The sequence below is a fragment of the Contarinia nasturtii genome, unplaced genomic scaffold, assembly GCF_009176525.2.
Source record: "Contarinia nasturtii isolate CC-2019 unplaced genomic scaffold, AAFC_CNas_1.1 Cnas_scaffold_187, whole genome shotgun sequence".
In the NCBI taxonomy this organism is placed as follows: Eukaryota; Metazoa; Arthropoda; class Insecta; order Diptera; family Cecidomyiidae; genus Contarinia; species Contarinia nasturtii.
Genome location: NW_022197544.1, coordinates 5,994,653 through 6,015,228, shown reverse-complemented (window position 1 = coordinate 6,015,228; position 20,576 = coordinate 5,994,653). Strand labels below are relative to the sequence as shown.

The following is a 20,576-nucleotide window of genomic DNA, read 5'->3' as shown; positions in this document are numbered from 1 at the left end:
GATGTTAAACGAAGCAATTAATAGGCTCTGCCAATACGAATCAAGAAGAGTCAAAACGGACGGAAAAAATTAGATGTAGCGGAAAGCAAAATGACTAAATTTCATTCGTTAAATTTGTATAAGTTGTCCCAGGTTGTCGTGTTGTGTACAAAGGTGTATCTGTTAAATAGCATTAGAAGCTCCCTCAAGCTAAAAATGTTTTCTGATTCTTGTTATTTTTATTGTTATTGTTGCCATCTCATGTTACTTTCATGAGTTTTCGTTTGGTGCGAATTATATGAGTTTCACTTCACTATCAATGCGGTTCAATGTACGCAATTTTAAACGTACACCCCAATGTACACGCGTGTGTAAGACAGTAAATTAATGCAAATTATTCTTATTTCCATTTTATATTTTATTTACAATACAACACGAACGAACTCGTATTTCTCGCAACACATTGTACAGTTGTTTTCTTAAAGCGATTTGCATTTTGAACGAGGCAAATCAAGAGAGAGAGAGAGAGAAAAAAAACACGAAACCAATACGCGCTGTTTTGTCTGCTGGAAAATAACAATTTTATGGCTGTGACATGCAATACACGCCAGTTAATTTATTGAAAAAAAGGGGTGCTTTACCTTTCACATTTAACTGCCATACGGATTTTATATGATTGACAAACATTTGCATTTGATAAATATAAAAGTTCTGGTCACACACAGCGAATGCCATCAAAAATTAACATAATAATGATGACAATTGACGAATTCACAGTGAAAATTATATGCATATCCATATATGGACAGAAAGTTAATTAAACAATTTTTAGTTGTTAAGATAAATTCGCTAAAATATGCTTGAAAATCTATTCATGTGCATGTCATTCATTTTAATCCGGTTGGATTGAAGCTTTCGCTCGAAATTGATCAAAACCATTCAGTTTGAATTGAAAATGGTTACCATTAATTGTAACGTTAAACTTGCATATCGCACCATTGCATTATGTCAGCGAGTTATTTTCTTCTCTCCATTCATTCTATCGTTTTTGTTTATTTTTCCTCGAGTGGCAAAAATCATTGAAGCAACCATTTTTATTGTTGTGTGTCGCATCGTTGGTCGCTCACCATTTTTGCACCCTCGCATTGAATTTATTTCATGGCGTTCATTTTCTCTCTCTCTCTCTCTCTCTCTCTCTTTTCTTCTTCTACTTTCATTCAGAAATGTGTATTGTGTATACATAAGGGGAGAGTTAAATACACAATATAAGAAGCAGTATTCTTTGGTTTCGGCCAAACGTTTTCTGCAACAGAAGTACCAATGCTCTTCGTGGTTTCGGATTTCATGGTAAATTGAATGAATTCTCCTATAATAAATCAACAATAAATTATTCCGTTGTGTTTTTACACAATGTATATTTTAGTATGTTTATTCCAATCTACGCAATAGTCTAGAAAATACGTATAATATACAATGTATGCACTCTGGCTCGTTCAATTTAAATGAGCTCAAGCTTTTATATTTTCATATGGGAACCTCTTCGGTGAATTGCAGATTTTAGTATTCATTGTGTTGAAAAAAAAGTGCCCAAATTCATTTAAGTTCATTCTTTAGTCAAAGTAAAAAATGCACAAAAAAGAGAAATTGTTAGAAACATAAAAACAACACCAAAAAAAACTTAACCTTGAAGAATTAAAAACTTTAAATTATTGATTGTTTTAAATATTCTGCTTGAAATGCATAGATACGGAATTTAATTTTTATTTCTACTTTCACTAAAAAATATTTTCAAACAAGTGATGAAAGTTCAAACACCGACAGACTTTCACCGAAACATTGTAATCATCGTCACCGTTATTTTGTCGCTGCATTTTTGGCCGGCAATAAATTTTCTGGTGTAGAAAAATGTAGCAAAAGTTGTCGTTAATGGAACTTGCGAAAAACTGAATTATAAGTAGGGGAAAGAAAATCGTGATGAAGAAAAAGAAAAAAAAAGAAGATCGATGCAAGAGGCATTTTTCACCCTTGAAAAGGTAGACGATGTTTCCCAAGCATCTCTCCACTCTAATCAATAATTCTACTTATTCTACTTATATTCCGCAAGGAATGATTTATATCGTGCACCCTACAGCACGCATATTTACAATGGCACGCACATATATTTTGTGGTTTTTGTCCTGTGTACGATGCGATATTACGAGGTGAAAAGACGAAAAACTCAGACAAAAGGATAAAAACGAATCTTTCATCCCCAAGTAAAATATTGGTTATTTTGTGCATGAAATGTTCAATGTTTCGTTGTAGTCAATTGTATACATAAAGTAAGACGAAGTGCCATAAAGAAAGTGTAAGGAAACACAAGCTATATTCACTATACGTGTTGAAAAAAAAAAACATCAGTTTTACTCATGGCATAGAGTCTCCATACGAATGGCATACAATAAATCTTCACAAATATATAAATTTCTCGAAAATGGCTATACTCGATCTCATGACAATCAAACGAGTGCAGTAAATAAGAACGGTTTGCCTTTCACAGCTCCATTTTTCGAATTGTCTCTATTGGAATTGGTGAGAATTTTGTATCGATATCAAGTGATCGCATGCGACTACAAAATTGAATGAGAAAAAAAAGTGAAAAGAGAGAGAGATAACATTCAGTCAGCAGCACGACAAATAGTTTGATATGAAATTCAAAATCGTTCAAAGACACAATACAAAAGGCGACAAATGATACAATCCATCCTTACCATACACAATTGACTCTTCAAATAAATGACACAAATGTTTGTACATGAAAATCATTTGCTTGATTCGAAGTAATTGAACGGCGTGACAAGAAATTGTAAAATGAAAATGGTATTAGGAATGAAATTTGATTTTATTTCGAGTTAGGAGAAATAGATGGGAATTGAGAATGTCACAAACCAACAAAATCGCTTGAATAAATCAATCACATCATTGTTTATACACACTATTCGAAATATTTTCACTTGCTCACCATTTTTCGGAGCTAATATTGCAATGGAATGCAAGTTTTTGCCAAGTAATGCCATGCCGTTGCACCATTTTCATTCTGAATGGCGAGCACTTGTACATTCGATATTACCATCATATTATCACGAACTTTTGACATTGAATTTCACTTAGGTTTTACTTACATTTTACTTAGGACTTAAAGCAGAGGAATATTTTGTTGTTTGCTGAAAATTCCACTCAACAAAGTAGTGCACTTTTGGAAGAGATTTTTCGTGTTTGTTTTGCGAAAAAAAAGAAACGAAGTTTTATTTGCCGAAAAGTTTCTAGTATTTTCGTTTTTAAAAAAAAAATGTTCTGAATTAATGTTTAAGTTTTGGTAAAGGGCGTACCTCGTACGATTGCATCAATGGCTATTAGTTTAATTAATTTGATTTTTCATGATTCGGAAAACTTAGAAAAATCTCCACCCGCATTCAAATTTAAATACATTTCAAAAATATAATCCGTTATCTGAATTGACAGGATAATTTAAATTGGTGTTATCTTTCACTCTGAAGCATCCATCGTGTGAAATGCGCTCAAATGTCTGTCTCAAAACCATTAACAAAAGTTTTACAAAGATAAATTTATCCGGAGTAAGTGAATGAGTGATTCTTCTAAGAATTGGAAATGAATTGCGAAAGTGTGAAATGCGTAGTTAGATTTGCAATAATCAAATTAGCACGTTGAAAATTTAATTTTGAATTTACAACATAAAATGATGGAATGAATATTACAAATATTAGTAAATGTGTTGAGTACATCCCGGGATGTTCGCATAATGTCAAGATGAAGCAAGTTTGTGAAAAGAAATAGAGAAATTTATATATATATAGAACATCAGGTGCAAAAGAAACCTTTTGACTAATCCAAAGAGAAGCCAGACTTATCGACGACGACGAATGGCAGCGCGCTCTTCAGCGATACAAAAGCGATGCGAATTCACGCGAAGCAAATCAAAATATAAATTGAATTAGGAAAATTTAAGCTTATAAGCAAATTTAATGATTTCAATTTATTCTATTCCGATGCGATGTGCTTTTTCAGTTAATGCAGTGCTTTTAAGTTTTCCGGAAATAATGCCTCTAGAATATGAAGCGACATTTATTAAATTTTCATGGAACAACATTTTTCATTAGATAAATATTTGTTGGCACTCATTAGTCAACACGCACACACATACATGGGCGCAGTAAATATTTGCATGAGCTCTGACAGTGTTCATGTTGATTGTCATATTTGACATTACCACTGACCCCATTTCTACGGTATATTGTCATTTTAAAATGCTTTATCTTTATTGAGTTACCATTTAAACATATATGCGGCCACCTTAACGTTTAGATACGTGTTTTATCGCAAAGTGATTGCGGTAGTCGCTTTTTCACTCTTTTGACAACATACGGCAATTTACATTTTAATTTTGCATTTCTAACATTGTTTACTCCCTTTTTTTCGTTTAACCATTTTCAAAGCTGTTCAAGGGTTAGACAAAGCTAATATTAAAAAAAAAAAAAAAAAAAAAAAATCAAATTGCCGACATGTCAAGCATGACCATTATGTTAAGCCACAAGCGGTTTGCTCGTGAAGAGGAAAACATGAACATGATTTTAAAAATTAGTTATCGCTTGGTCTTCACTTTATTTTATCTTCACTAATTTTTTGCTCCACATTAATCGACTAATGGCTGGACTACAAATCCATTCAATAGTAAAATTATAAATTCAGATGTTGTTTCAACTGTTTGAAATTTCTTATTCTATTATAATATGTATGATAAGAATTACCGATATTAATGAATATTGCTTTGAATATCCTAATCTAGATTTGGCTCGCAAAAATCTGAAAAAGAAAAGAAAAAATGTAAAAATTATTATACATGTATTGATGAGAAGAAAAATCGCATGAAGGATCAGATCTATATCTCTTACAGAAATTTTCATGAGCAAGAGCAGTAGTGAACCTTCTCAAATATGTCAAAAATAATGAGATAGCTGATAAAGTAAAATTATCTGTAATTATAATACTGATTAAGAATAAAACTGATTATTACTCCATTTATTATTACTTGAAAAATTCAAATAAAATGTTGAATCCAAATTGAGGAAACTCATTAGTCAATCACTAATAGTGATACGAAGTTTTTCAGACGTTTATCCACCATAGTTTTTAGTATATTTGGCAAATGCTATTTGCTTACGCTTTTTTTTGGAAATTTCATTGTATTTCCCGAAAAAAAAATCGGTCGAATTCTTTGGGCGTGTTTGATTAAAAATATGTATTCGAATGACATACTAAAACTGAGAATGGTCAAATACATGCCCGTTCTTCGAAAAAAAAAAACATCTTGTCGATTGCCTTTGGCGCTGCAGTTGTATTTTATTGATCCAACAGATAAAGACCTAGCATGAAGCATAGATTTTATTGTTCCCATTATTTATGAGGTTAAATGTATTGGAATTAATAATATACTTCAGAAAGTGTTCCATCGTTTTCATGCTTACATTTGGTAAGACTTTACCTATTGAGTTGAATTTCTAACAAACCGGATTTTTTTTTGAGAATCGATATGACAGCACACCGTAATTTTCGATATTTGTGAAGTAAAGATTTCTCATCAATTGTAAGCTAAAACTTTATTGCTTTCGAACACAAATGCCGGCTTGTTGTCGAAGAATATTTTTTTTATTAAATTAAATTCATAAAAATTAGTGAAAAATCATCTCAAGCAGTGTAGTAAAATATGTTCATTCTCATAAGATGACAATGACACTGAATTTGACCAAACACGTAACATTATGAATGAAATCGAATGAAATAATATAAAATACCGATGTCAAAGATGTTTAATACTTTTTTCCTCTCTTCTGCTGGATTCATGCGTTTATCATTTTATTTTTTATTCTCGACTAATTTTACCGTTTCATCAAAGCTGTAAATCATTTTTGATAATTTTTTTATATCAACATTAAATCCATATTTTTATTCGTTTGTTGGACTCTTTTCATTTTCAAGAGTTGTTCTGTTGGTTTCCATTTATTCGAATGTGTTATGTTCTTTTTGAAAAATGATAAATAATAATGTAACATATTCATCATTAAATTGGTTGCTGCGTTTGTATCCATATCGCATTAATGTTTTATGCACCGACAACATAACGCCAAACGTCCATACATTTAATTTGTGTTTTATTCATGGAACATTTCATGTTGAAAATATTCTCCTTCTCTTCTTTTTTTGGCGCTCTGTCTCGAAATTCAATTCGATGGTTAATTTTATTATTAAAAATTCATTGGTTTTTTTAAGTGAATGAAAAACTGCGTACAGAGTATAAATGCGTGGCATTCACTAGATCTATGTGTTATGCAAACAAAACTCTTTGAATATTAATTAACCTTAGACCCCATTTTGGCCAGCTGACATCAGTTTATTCGAGAAAAAAAAGTGTCCCGGTAATTGAAATAAAAAAAAGAACGGAGAAGTATAAGCGGTTGTAAACATTTTTAAATACTCAATAATGCACAAAAGTACAATTTTTTTCTCTCTTAATAACTCTTGTGTACAGTTTTTTTTTTAAAAAAAAACTCAAAAAAAAACTAACGCGGTGTATATATGGAATGATATATATGAAAAATCAATCTATATGGATTGAATGCGAAGAAGAAGAGAATTGATGTTAGTTTCATTGCGTGTTAAAGGTAAATTCCAAAAGACGAATGAATGAATGAATGGAAGAATAAACAAAGAAACAAAGCATGAATAAAATATTATCGTGCTTAGAGAGAAGGTGGAATATATGAACGGATTTTCAGTTGGATGATATAGTAGATTCTTCAGTCAACGTTGTTTATTTAATTACGTTAATATCTCTGGTTTTTTTTTCTTTTTTTATATTCTAATTAAGTTTGGCATTGGTGGAACCAGCAGCAGGCAGCATCGACACTGAATCATCACATTATATCGATGACTATCTTCTTCTTCTTTTTTCATTTTCTTCATTTGATGGAATGCATGGAACCATTAATTTTTTTTTATACGACGACATAAGTTGAGTCACAATAACGCGAGAATGTCGAAATTAGTGACCGTAATTTGTTCTTTTCGCCCAAAATTATTTATCGGTTATAATCAAAATGCACGATTTTGTTATAACGCTGCGCGCTAATCGTTTCTCATGAAAGTATCAAAATGACAACTCGGTGTATACATATTATACTCATTTGATAGGGTATGCAATTAAGAAAATTAGCAACATATTTCTTTAGATCACGTACACCAAATTTGGGACCAATCGCATAGCTTTCATAATTAGATATATAGAGAGTTAAAGAAGCTAATTCAAACATCGATTGGGTGTGGCGGCCTGGTTGCACCTTAAACCAAATCCAAAATTGATTTTGACAACTGTTTCCATCCAATGCGTTGTTTATTCGTTCGAACGAATAGTCGAGTTTTTGCGTATTTCTATTGGAAATTTACGCACAAAATAATGTGAAAACCGAAAATCTGCTATTTGTCTTTATCTTGTACACGCCAGTTTGAAGAAAATGAAAAAAAAAATACAAGTGCCAAATGAAAATCAATTTGTGTGTCAAAAAGACAAGGAAAAAAATATGTAGCGAACAATAACGACGAGCAAAAACAACCAATTTTGGCATGCAATACGATCAAAATTCAAAGACAATAGTTTTGATGTTGATTGTGTTGAAAGTGATTCGTTATGATTATCACTTCATAAAAATTGTGTGATAAAGAAAATCCAGTTATTCAGTTGAGTTGTTTCGAATTTTGCGCAGTTTTTAATGGGCGAACTTAAGCACATGTTTGTTATAATTGAAATAACCATGTGTGACTAAAACAAAGCGTCCAATATGTGCGATTGTACCAGTAGTGCTAATCCACTTTATATGCAACACTCTAAAATACACGACATCAACATTAATATTTGCGCGGATAGAGTGTGGTAATTAGCCAATTTGCGAATCGAATCATATGTAGCTAAGTTTTTGTTAAATTGTGACGATGGTGGAATTCAGTATCAATTTTTCCGAATGAGCATCCATCGTAGAAATGTTGCTAGTAACAAGTGCCAACCTTTGACAGTGGCCCCTGATGTGGAAGCTTCACTTATTGCGCTAGTATATTCATTTCAGATTTTACGACAGCGCAGCAATGCATCTTCAAAACCACGTATAATAGAGTGGTATTTAGATTCAAGCAATTCAAGATAATGGATGTAATTACACATGAGATATTTAATTACCAGTAATTTTCCTTCGCAAGCGTCAGAGTCGTGGGGCATTTATAGAACATTGCAGATCTATGCCATTTATTGGTCGCTTACATATTTGTGTGTATATATAAATGTATATGCGTTTTCGACGATTTTCAATGCACTTGCTGTGATTTAATGTTTAACGTTTAGTGTCATATACCAACTCTATTAGTCGCTGCCGCCAACTGTATATATATACATGTATAGGAACATGAGTGGATGATCACATCAAATGCTTCGTTAGCATTATTTTTCTATTACCAGCTCTCCGTCTCTTCTCGTAACACGTTTTATTCACGTACCAACATGATGAAGGAAAACGGAAGACGATGTTTACATTAAATTAACGACAGAATCATCTCATGTTGCTAATTATAATTGTTTTATACATATACATTTTTTTACGTTCAATTTACTTAATTTTTCGTTTCTTCGAACAAATTCCTTCCTTTATATAATTATTGCCTTAATTTTACTTGTTTAACACTTTGTTCATGGGACATGGTATCATAACGAAAACTGAATATTGAACTTAAACCAACTAAATAATTTTCACAATGTTTACACACAATTTTCTATGCGCATAACTTCTTTTTTTTATTCATAGATGAGACTAAGTAACATCATCACTTCGGATGAGATCATCATTTGAATGCAATAAATATTTATGGTATGTATTATCTTTAGAAAAAGAGAGAACATAGAATGATTTCTCACTCGACTGTTGGACATTATACGTCGCTGAATTAGAACAAATGTAAATGAAACACACCAACTATGGAATGTGATGAGAATAAACAATTTATACAGTATACAGCAACCCATTGATTTTATTTAAATCTCCTGGTTAGTGGAATATTTATTTTGCTCAAGCTTCAACGATATGAATTCACCTTACGGCAAATATATATTCACATGACGATCTTTCTGATTTCGTTCATCGGTTTTTGCTCATTTTTTTCTTTACACTGAAGCAAATGCGGTTTGCAAAAAGTTCGGTCTAAGGTTAGAAATTCATTTCGAAATTTTTCTCTTTTTTTGGATCTTCATTCAAATTCAGATTGAAATAATTACAGTCGAATTGTGGTCAGATGGAACCATCGTAATAATTCGTTTGTTTCAATTTGAAAGAAATGTTGTATAAAACAAATATATTCTTTTTTTAGTTGTGACAATGAATGATGAACGAGTACAATACATTTTATTTGTTGACGGCCCTGCTTGCACCTAGATATGAAAAAAGATTTTATTTTTTTTTATTATATCAAGGTTTTTGCCGCGATGTTATATTATATGTGAGAAAAAGTTTCGTATCTAACATAAATCAAATGATGTAAGCAATATTTAAGAGAAAAAATTTGTAATACGAGTAAGAGATGTTTGCTTATGAAGCAAAATATTTCGTAATATGAACTATGAATTTGTAAACAAGAACTTAATTTGTAATTGAAACGTAAGCCATTTCGTATTGTTCAAACGTATTTGATTGTTGAGTGCAAAATTAATGTAAGAAATGAAGTGAAATTTTGCGTTGAAATGAAGGTCAATATTTGGATTGTTTTTTTTTTTTTTCTTCTTCTCTCGTTTAAATGGATCAGGACCATTTGAAATCGCTGTGAATATTCATTGCGAGCATAAATAAAAGTGCTCTAAATTATATGTTCACATACATTTTCGAAAATAATGGACACAATGTTCGTTCGTTTCGGGTATTTCTTTTTTTTTATCAAATGGAAATTATAATGAAATGGTACATGCACGCAAACAAATAAAAATCTACAATAAATAAAGAGCCCGATATGTAAATACTCAGCAGCTACGTGCGGGGTCATAAAATCTTTATTACTCTCGCCTTAGTGCATGCACGATTGCTACAAATAACACCACAATGGAAATTAACATTGAGTGTGCTTCGAATTCAAAGTATGTCGCGGAGAGAGAGAGAGAGAGAAAGATAAAAAAATGAGCATATGCGATGTAAAAATTCAGCTAACTTAACTATGCAGAAGTCACCGTGGGACATTGGACTCCAATCGGAAATGAGAAAAATCAAATTAAATCAAGAAACCATATTTCTTCAGTAAAAACCCATAAATTAGCGAATATTCTAGCTGTTGTTGCTTTATAGTTGAACCAGAAATTTATTTTGATGGATTTTGGAATTGAAAAAGAGCAAATCATTGCATGCAGCTGATAGTAAAAAAACAAATGGTTCGATTTTCAATATACATTGAAGGCCCCGTTGGTATTGTTCGTGTGTTATTGTTTTTATTGTTATGTATTTGCTAGAGCAAAACTACATAACAACAAGATTTTTGACTAAGATAACAGTCACCGTTATATGCAATTTTATGTACTTGTACACAATTATAAATCGGTATTTTTTCGCTGGAAATTAGTTATATTGTTCGCAAACTTGAAAACTTGAAGCAAATCATTATTCTTATTGAACAATTTAGCACAGAGCAAAGTAGGCCATTAAGCTGATGGTGTTGACATTTTGCTTTTCAATGTTTACATTTAATTTTGTTTGGTTGTAAGCTCATTAAACTTGTACTGTGTTACGTCAATGATGGAGCTCCGGTTATTTGAATGTGCCTCTTCATCAGAAGCACCAAAAATTGTTGTTTGCCTCTAATGGAAATTAATGTAAATATTTGCATGAGTATAACTTTAAAATTTTCGTTGCATTTAAATACTCTGTCAAACCTTCTAGTTTGTTAGATTCTTGCGGTATTGACTGGCATACAAAATGTATTGTGCCACACAGAACCTTGAAAATATCATAACTTTTCATCGACTGTTGAATTATGCTGAATTTGTTGAAATTAAAAATTCACCGAAGATAAAATAAAAAGTATTTTACGACAGGTTTTACTAAATTTAAGACCGAACATGATTATAAATATATTATAAACTCATAATACAGCGCGAATCTCTTTTGTTTTCAATAGATCTATTGGCGGTGATGTAAGTGCATGATGTTTCATCATACACAAAATAGATTGTGTTCGTTTCGAGTTTCTCAAAGCGACACAAGAAATTCATAAACAACAACTGCACTGTGAAGGTGATGTGAATGGAGTAAAATAAAGTGCAAATGTTTATATATATGTACGGTACACATTCAAGCTTGATTTTTGATTACAGCATTTTCTTCGCAACAAATTACTCTACAATGATTTAGCGAATACTTCACAATCGTTCTCTCACTCTCTTTCCGAAAATATTGAATAGAATACCAACATTTCGAAATTTATCCACCAATTAGCGCTTATCTATGTTTTGTTTCTGGTTCTTTTGTAGAACCGTATAACATACAAGCATTTCGTTGACGATGCAATTTCTTTTCAGTTCACACCTGAATGAATATTCCACACCACCAATGAATGTTCTAATTTTTTCAACAAAACCAAAAAAATGTATAATGAAAGTTCGAATCAAATGGCATTGCACGCCTCAAATGAACACCAAACGATCGACATGAGAATGTGATAAAACAACACGACTATCGTCGGACCATGAGAATTGGATGCAATGTATATTATTTTAACACGAAATGTTTGCACACCGAAAACCGGCTCACACTGATCTGGCCGAATAAGCAAAGGAAAAACGTAAATTATAACAAAATCGTGTTCCATTGATTTACGTATACATTAAAATCGAGCTAAGGCAAACCAAGAAATTGCTTGTTGTGTCGTGAATAACAAGTGTCTTCGTAACTCAGCGAAAATTCTACGTGTGTGTGTGTGTGTGAGTGTGTGATTTTGTTCTCTATATATATTATACGGCATATAAACAAAACACTCAAATGCTAGATGTTTGCCGCGGCGTCCACTTTGTTTACTTTAACGCTTTCGTATTTTTTAAAGGTTTTCGAATTACCCTTTCCCACTTCATTCTCACTGAAAATGAACCATTTTATCTCAAAATTCAAGAACTACACATATATAGTGCATACGCCGTATATACGAAAATGGTTTGAAACAAAATCTAAAGAAAAGCAAAAAAAAAAATAAAATAAAGTAAGAAAATAAGATCATAATCAGTTTGATCGAAACGTGTGTAATGGTTTGTTCATTTAAATATGTATGGCGCGTTTTAATGTGTGATCTCAGTACATAAGCCAACCGCATTTTAAATATGTAACTTTAGCGTAGGTCTGTACTTTTGTTTTATTAAATTGCTTGAGTTGTGATAAAATTAATAATTTCACATTCTTCAGTTTGTTTAACAAATTTCGTTTTTTTTTCTTCATTCGTTATGAAAATTTCGCGCGATTCTAAACTAACTTACATATGTGTAAGCGTTTGCCATGACAATTGCCATAAATCAATGACAAGGTTTTTGTGGACTGGCCTTTTTAAAACCAAATATGGACTGGCTCTTGTGTGATATTAGTTTTTTTCGTTTTACGTTTCACTCGAAATTCTCAATTTTGCTTTTCATAGTTTAAATTCTTTGTTCAAAAGTACAACACCATACTTTAACGGATTGAATGGCCGTATTAGAGTTACCGGAAATTAATTAAAAATGAATGAATTTTTTCGTTTTGCCCTTCTACATTCAGAGGAAGCAATGAAGTGGATCATTTCATTTAATCGCATTTGTTATTTGATTGGAAAAGTTTGAGTATTGTGCAGAAAATTGGAAAAAAACGCATTCGAAGGCATTATTGAATAGCTAAATAACGGCAAACTCTGAAAATTGCTTCAATCACTTTTGATAATGTTAAAATTTTGAAAATCGAAGCGCACCATTATCAGTTTGCACGAACATTTTGGCAAATTATTAAATTGTGGCTATTTGCACTCTATTTGACTATATCGTTTTTATTTAATTGAGTTTCCGGTTAATAACACATTATATCTATATATGCACTAAAAGCAAGTGGCATCTTTTAAAATTGCATCGCTATCGTTTTGGGAAAATATTCAAAATTGCTTTTCGTGTGATGCGACGAATATTTCGGCCATCGAAAAGAGACAAACAAAAAAAAACATAATCTCATCTCAAGCGGTGGTTTCCAGATGGTCAGAAGATTTTCGGTTCATTGTTAAAAATGCAAATAGGTAATATGGCCATTTTCCCAGAATTATAATAAAATAAAAATAAACGTAAATTTGTACAAAATTCATGAATTGCAACACATTGTAATATAGTCAACACATAATTATTTGAATACAAGCTAATCATTATATGCGAAAGGCGAGAATATTTAAAATAAAAAAACAAATGTTCCGTATTCAGTTTTTCGTTTTAGTTCGGTGTAATTTTTATCAGTCGAATTCATTTGGTATTGACGCATGGGTCATCAAACTATTTTCATGAGGTGCCCATTAATCATATATAAATGGATCAAATAGGATTTACGTCGCCATACCGTCGACATCATCACAAATCGATGATAACGCACACTCGTACTCGTACAACGTCACCAAATGCTTCGGACTAATGCGATGGAATTAAGAGAGAAATACGTTCGTTTATGACTCACATGGATCGGTATAATCTACGGTATCAACATCGGAATGGCCATTTGTACTGGATCATCGATATTATTTATAGAAACCAAAGACATCATACATGATTATGCAGATTCGAGATGATTTTTTTTTTTGGTTCGTTCACAGAAGGTGTTTCATATGCTCTCGCAATCACAATCATTTTCACAACAATTTAATTTTTACGATTCTCCAGAGCTTCTAAAGAGAAGATTTGGTTACTGTTTTGGAATAAAAAACGAGACATTTTCTCCGTATATGAAACGTTGAACCATTCAAGCGTTGATATGGAATACTACAATCTGTTTTTTATATATAATAATAATTTACCATAAGATATGTAGTATGCTTGACACTTAAGCGCAATGTATTTTGAATGGAAGCAAGCTGACATTTTATTAAACATGAGTCGCATCGAAAGTTATTCGAAATCTTCGGAAAAAATTCAATTCAAACTCGAATCGAGTGTTTTGGCTTAACGAAAATCAGAGAAATATTCAGTGGAATTTCGATGGAACAAAACTGAAAACATTATCACTTTTCTGATTGTAACATTTGTGTGTAAATGTGATGTCTAATTACCCGTTGGACAGGGATTCATGAAATTCTAATCAACATGTGCCATTCAGAAAATCCATATATTGTTGGATGGTCTTTGTTTGAGCACCAAATTCCAAATTAAAATGGACAAAATGACCAAACAAAAAGAATTATTAACAAACTTACCGTAATCCCATTAGAAGAGCAGCAACTGTGAGACGACGACACAAGAGAGACACAAATATTGAAGCGACTGCGAGAATATATCGCTGGACCAATTCAAGAGTTGATATGGATTGCAATCAACACTTGGTCACGTATTAATAAAGCATCAATTCTGGCACGCGCGTGTTTCAAATGAAATGGCGTAACACTATTGCTTACTACATCAACTCTCTTTTGGTGATGCACGTTTTTTTCTATATATATATATATATCTGTTTAGTATGCAAGCTGTTGAATTTTGTTCCTTTTGCCTTTCTCTTTTTTTCCCGAAATTTCTTCAAATTTTTTCTCCACTGTCTTTTGCTCTCGAAATTTTCCCTTTCGATTTCTTTATTTTCACGTATTGGGAATTAATTTTTCTTTTTTTTCTATTTTTCTGTCTTTCGAAGTTCTTCTTCTTCTTCTCACTACATTTCACTGATCACTGGCTAAGTCGTGTGTCGTTGCATCTAATGAACAAATAATAATTATTATCGAAATATCTTATCTTGGTTGGGATTTCCTAATATTTATCAACATTTTCTTTGGCCTTTTTTCGTTGTTCTAGATTTTTGATTTCGAGAACCCAGCGAACTTTGAAAGTAAGCTAACTTGAAGAACTGAATACGAGTGTGGATAAATTTGAAATGAACACTACATGAGAGATACGAATCGTAAATTTAGCAAACAACCAATATTGCTCAAAACTATTGTTTTAATAGACTTATTAACTTTTGCTGTAGACGGTGGATAGTATTATCATCCACTTAAAATTGATTTTTGTTAATGAACGTTTGTTATCGTTTTGAAATCTTATTGAAAAATAAGTGTTTTTCTTGTGTCGGTCTTTGCACCCGCCAATATAGTTTCAAATATATTTTCATTTAAGCATGTGGAAAATTGGTCTTATTTCTTTGATTTGTTCGCTACGGAAACGCTTTGATAGTTCAATTAACGTATACACACGTTGTTCGTGTGAACATTCGAAGTGTTAAACTCTTTTTAGTCAAACTTTTTTTTTTTTTCTTCTTCTTTTAAGTCAACCAAAATGCTGTGGTATGGTAAAAACTGCTTGTGTGGAAACTTTATGAAAAAGTTTATTTGAAAATTATGCTGGTTTTGAGAAACTTTAAACAAAAGTCCTTTGCTCAAAAATGAACAACAAAATTGAGAAAATTTTTACTTTTGTAATTCATATAGCGTAGCATCTCAAGTTCTTCAAGCTTTTGGAAAAAAAGACCCAAAAAAATTGTTTAGCTGAGTTTTTGAACATTTTCAATTGTCGTCGAATGAATAGAAAATTTACCACGTTTGGTGTACGGATTAATTTCCATTCCAGCTTTTGGCTCATTTATAAAGAATAAATTTTCTTTGAAGTTTCATTCATTGACCACGAAAAAAAAGCCACACTTCGCATATTAAATTAGTTCACATCTTTGTGCATGAGAAGTGTTGGAACGAATGCAATCTGCGTATATCTCGCCAAAAATTATCTGCAAATGAAATGAAATATTAAATGTTAATGTACATTCACATACAAATCAATTCAAATTCAATTCTGAAAAAACTACAAAAACTCACATCCATATATGAAATTCGAAAGAGTATGTGTTTTATGCAACAACAAAAAAAGTATTGCAAAGAGTTTCTGAATGAATTCAGTTTTTTTTATTTTCACACATTTTTTTTTTTCAAATTATAGCAAGTTTTCATTCTCCTTATAAAAGTGCGAGAGAGAGAGAAAAAAAAAACGCTGGAAATTTTGGCATTTGCCGATTCTGTCATCGGATACCATTTTGAACAGCCCTAGTCCATAATGCAAATATAATCAAGAACGCCAATATGGCGTTTTCTATATGGCATTTTGCAATACATATTCGAAGAAATAGGCGACTACAACGTGTTGCATTACATGACGAAAATGGAACCATTTGTTGGATCGCATTCTATATTTATATAATGTTGTTGTTTTTAACCACTGAACCCATTAGAGATTGAAGTATTTTTGGTGAAATTGCCATAAAATTTATTTTTGTTCAACATATTTACCAAACGATGATTTTCTTATCTGTATTTACAAAAATTCGCAAAGCTGTTTATTATGTGTGTTATGGCGATCCCCAGAATGGATGATAGTAATGTACCTTTTATAAAAATGATATCAACATTTACGATTCACTCAATGATAGTGGTTTGCACTCTAGTGTGTAAATGGTTGAAATTGGATATACTTGAAAAAAAAAATAACAACGCCCATGTGTAAAGCGAAAAAAAATGGCAGACAAAAAATGTTGAACTTTAATTATGATATTGAATCAATGCCGATTTTTATTCGAATAAAAATATTAACTACGAAAATACCATAGAGGCGTCTACTAGGCAAATAGGTCATAACATTGATACCAAAGTATGTTATCAACGTGTTTAGGGTACTCGGATTTGTTTCTGAATTCCAGTAAAACATATTCCATTTCAAATTAGTGAGAATTACTCAAATCAAATTTGTTACACATCATTCGCGGTGAACTTGTACAAAAAATGAATCGTGTAATAAGCTATATACTTTTTTTCGTGGATTTAAAAACTTTCATGAATAATTAATATTGCTGACGCATGGCATTGTACAAGCCAGAAATCAAACCGAACAATTGTTATGAAAAAGTTTATCAGTTGATAAGTACCACCGAATTTGCAATAAATCGTATATTTCATTTGTAAGCGGCAAATCGAAATGATCGAATGTTCATTCGGTGGATGGTCGACAATTCAATCACCTCATTCGGCTCGAATCGATTGAAACTGAATTGATTTTATAATTAATATACGTTAAATAGGGGAATCAAGAATGATTGAATAATGCTTGCGAATTACAGCGGAACGATTTCAGAAGCGTTCAATTGTATTATCAACAATCAACTGATAACGTTCATCACAATAATTTATCCATTTCGGTTAAATATTGGAGATGTTTTATCATAATTTCAGAACGGGTGATAAAGTGTTGAAAATTTGCTTTTATGTTATTGTAGAATATTCCATAAAATCATCGTATTTATAGTGTCGTTAATATGACAATTGAATAGTGACTAGTTTGCAAATGATTTCATCGAAACGAAACGCAAACACATTTCTCTAAAAAAAAAAATAAAGAAAAAATACAAAGATTATACTTGTTTATATAATCATTCGCACGAACAAATATGGGTGATAACAAATAAACCGTAAAATCAAAAAAACAGTAACAAATTCGATATCAAACAGTGAAATGTATACAGTCACGGTGTTTGGTGATTTTACGACGAAGTACGTTTATAATCCTTTTTTTTTTCACTTAAAATACAATCAATATAAGCCTCATTTTAGTACCCAGTAATTAAAGAAATTCCATTTCTCATGTGAAGTATCACATATCAGTCAGACACCTTAATATCTTATCTCGTCTCTTTTCCCATTCGCTATATAAAGCACGTACTCATTTATTTGCTGAAAGGCCCCAAAAGCCAAATTTGTTTGCTTTTCGCCCATAGTGTTTCGTTGTTGTTGTGCTTTTCCCTCCACATTCATTACACATTTGCCCTATAAATTACGAACTTCAGCCAAAACTGTAATTATTTTATATTTTCTATTTTAACCTTAGTCCGGACTCCGGAGACTTATGAAAAAAGAGATATGAAATAAGGCAAAAGCATACAACGGAGAAATCAGAGAAAGATTATTATTTAGTCCACGGTGAAAAATGACTTAAAAACTCAATTCGATGCGATTTTGGCCATAATAAATATTCGATGAAAAGAATCCTATAGTTGGTACCCAATAATTTAGTTCGCATTAGTTTTCAACAATACAGAATTGATGCAGCTATAAATGGCAAATTAAATGTTTCATTGCATATTCATATATATAAAAAAAAATCTGTTTGACAATTGGATATAAGCTAACCGAAAGGCAATAAGACAAGCAAATACAATGTATTTCAAAGAATTCAATAATATGCTAGAGATTTGCGTTTTCGCTGATTGAATACATTGGTAATGTTGCTGTTATTATACAACGTCTCGTTATATGAATGAATACCACCGAGAATGCTATAAAAACACAAAGCATCCAGTTAACATTCTACTCGATTAACTTTGTGTAAAGAGAAAAAAACCGGCTTTACGCATAAATTGGAAATTTCATGGAATGTCGCTTTGAAATTCGTTCATAATACTTCTAAATGAAATGAACTTTACAAGCAATTTCAAAATGCGGAAAAACACACACACATTTTGTGTTGGCATTCAGAGGTTAACTATGTTATGGGTTAAAATTGGATTGTATTTGTGAAATCAGTTTCTCTATTATATGGAAAATATTTAAGAAGAAAGAAAAAAAAAAGTTATCATCATAACGGCTTCTTTCATTGTGCATTAAACGTTTTTCCGCATTTTAATTTTGAATTTATTTGCAATATAGATCATTAGTTCACAAATTGTGAACAACAACCAGCCAAAATGGCACAACAGTGCAGAACAACAAATTAACTGTTTTTTTTTTCATTCTCTTTAGATCTGATTCATGCCCATAGCTATTTAGAATATTTGCACGGTTGGTTACATTTAAAATGTCACTCAAAACAGATCAAGTTTTTTGTTTTTTGTTCCATCTCGGTTTGTTGTTCATATCCATGTCCGTGTCAAATCTCAGAGTCGTGCATATTGATTATATTGTTATCATGTTCATTAAATCGTGTACTTGAACCTGAGAAAAGGGTATCCGAATTGTTCATTCGGAGCCCTTGCTCCATTCCAATCAACTAATGTTGAAGTAATTTTAAATGTCAATGAATTTTTGTTTTTCTGTTGTTTCTGTATATCAAATGTCATAGCAACAGAGCACGTTAACAAAAACAGTTGCCAACAAAACTGTCAAAGACATAACCGAATTGAAATTGGTATCAACACATCGAACCGATCATATGGCTGCAATACGATTCCATTCTGAATGAATATTAGTTACAATATATATATATGTACAGGCTGGCATCGTACCATTTAAAAAAGCAATTGCAGACAAGGCAAGGCGTAGTCAACAACAATTTTTTTTGTTCGGTCTGCTGTTGTTGCTGTTGATGTTGATTGCATACACATATATATTTATATATAACACTTTCAATCATTTATTTCAATCATATATAAAAATTGAAAAGTTGTACTAGCTTATAATGATATGATTCGTAATTATAGCAAAGTTTTATGCTACCTTTCATGTAGATTGCACTGGTTTTCTAAATGTTGCTAAAATCATCCAGTTCATATCTCTTTTTTTTTAATTAATCTTCAACTCGTTAAGCATGCCGATTAGCAAATCAAACACCTCATTTGATTCGTCTTTGCAATGAAACACATTATTTTTTCGAAATAAATGTTCGATAACGTTTCTACTGATTCTACTGAAATGTTTGGGTTCCCATACAATTAAAAATGCACAAACTTTTAGTTAAATTTAAATGTTGAATCGCAAACTCATTTTAAAAAAAAAACAATAATTTGTATTTGAATAACATACGAGATGTTTTTTTCTTTAAGATCCACAGTTCCACACACATATGCACACACATTCGATTCGTGTCAACGAATATAAATTTAATAAACAATTCGACGGAAATTACGCCGCGCGTGTAATTTCACATGAGCACGAATACGAAAATAATAAAAAAAACAATCATCCACCTGGACCGATTGCTGTCTCTCTACTGAATCTGTATATAAAATCCGCTTGTGCTGGGCTGTATATTGGTGGCTAACTCACAAAACGCTTCGTATCGCTTTGATACGTAATCGAATCGCTGAAATATATCATACACACAGTGCGCCGTATACACAAGCGATAGACACCGAATTCTAAATGGCTTCCATGTTTGTATATCAGAAGTGCCGAGGCTTACGTATGTATGTATACAACGCGTATGTATGTTTCTCTTTTTTTTTGAGTTCATGATGTCGTTGTCGTTCGCAGTGTGTTGCACGAGTTTTCGATATATGTTTTGCTGCTGTGCGCCATATCAAAATGTA

General features: G+C 31.7%; 1 protein-coding gene across 4 annotated transcripts in view; it reads right to left on the bottom strand.

The window, feature by feature from the left end:
• LOC116352396 (leucine-rich repeat-containing protein 15-like) overlaps positions 1-20,243 on the bottom strand; it is a 37,958-nt gene extending 17,715 nt beyond the window's left edge. Inside the window, exons 1-4 of one of the 4 annotated variants that reach the window (XM_031784953.1) lie at positions 20,071-20,243; positions 15,830-16,016; positions 14,506-14,993; positions 4,785-4,839 (exon numbers count right to left, since the gene is read on the bottom strand). The gene's annotated coding sequence lies outside the window, so the exon portion shown is untranslated. Of the gene's footprint in view, positions 1-4,784; positions 4,840-14,505; positions 14,994-15,829; positions 16,017-19,764; positions 20,022-20,070 lie in introns of those variants that run through there. The other 3 variants (XM_031784952.1, XM_031784955.1, XM_031784956.1) reach the window with 3 other exon arrangements.
• Between the last annotated feature and the right edge of the window lie 333 nt (positions 20,244-20,576).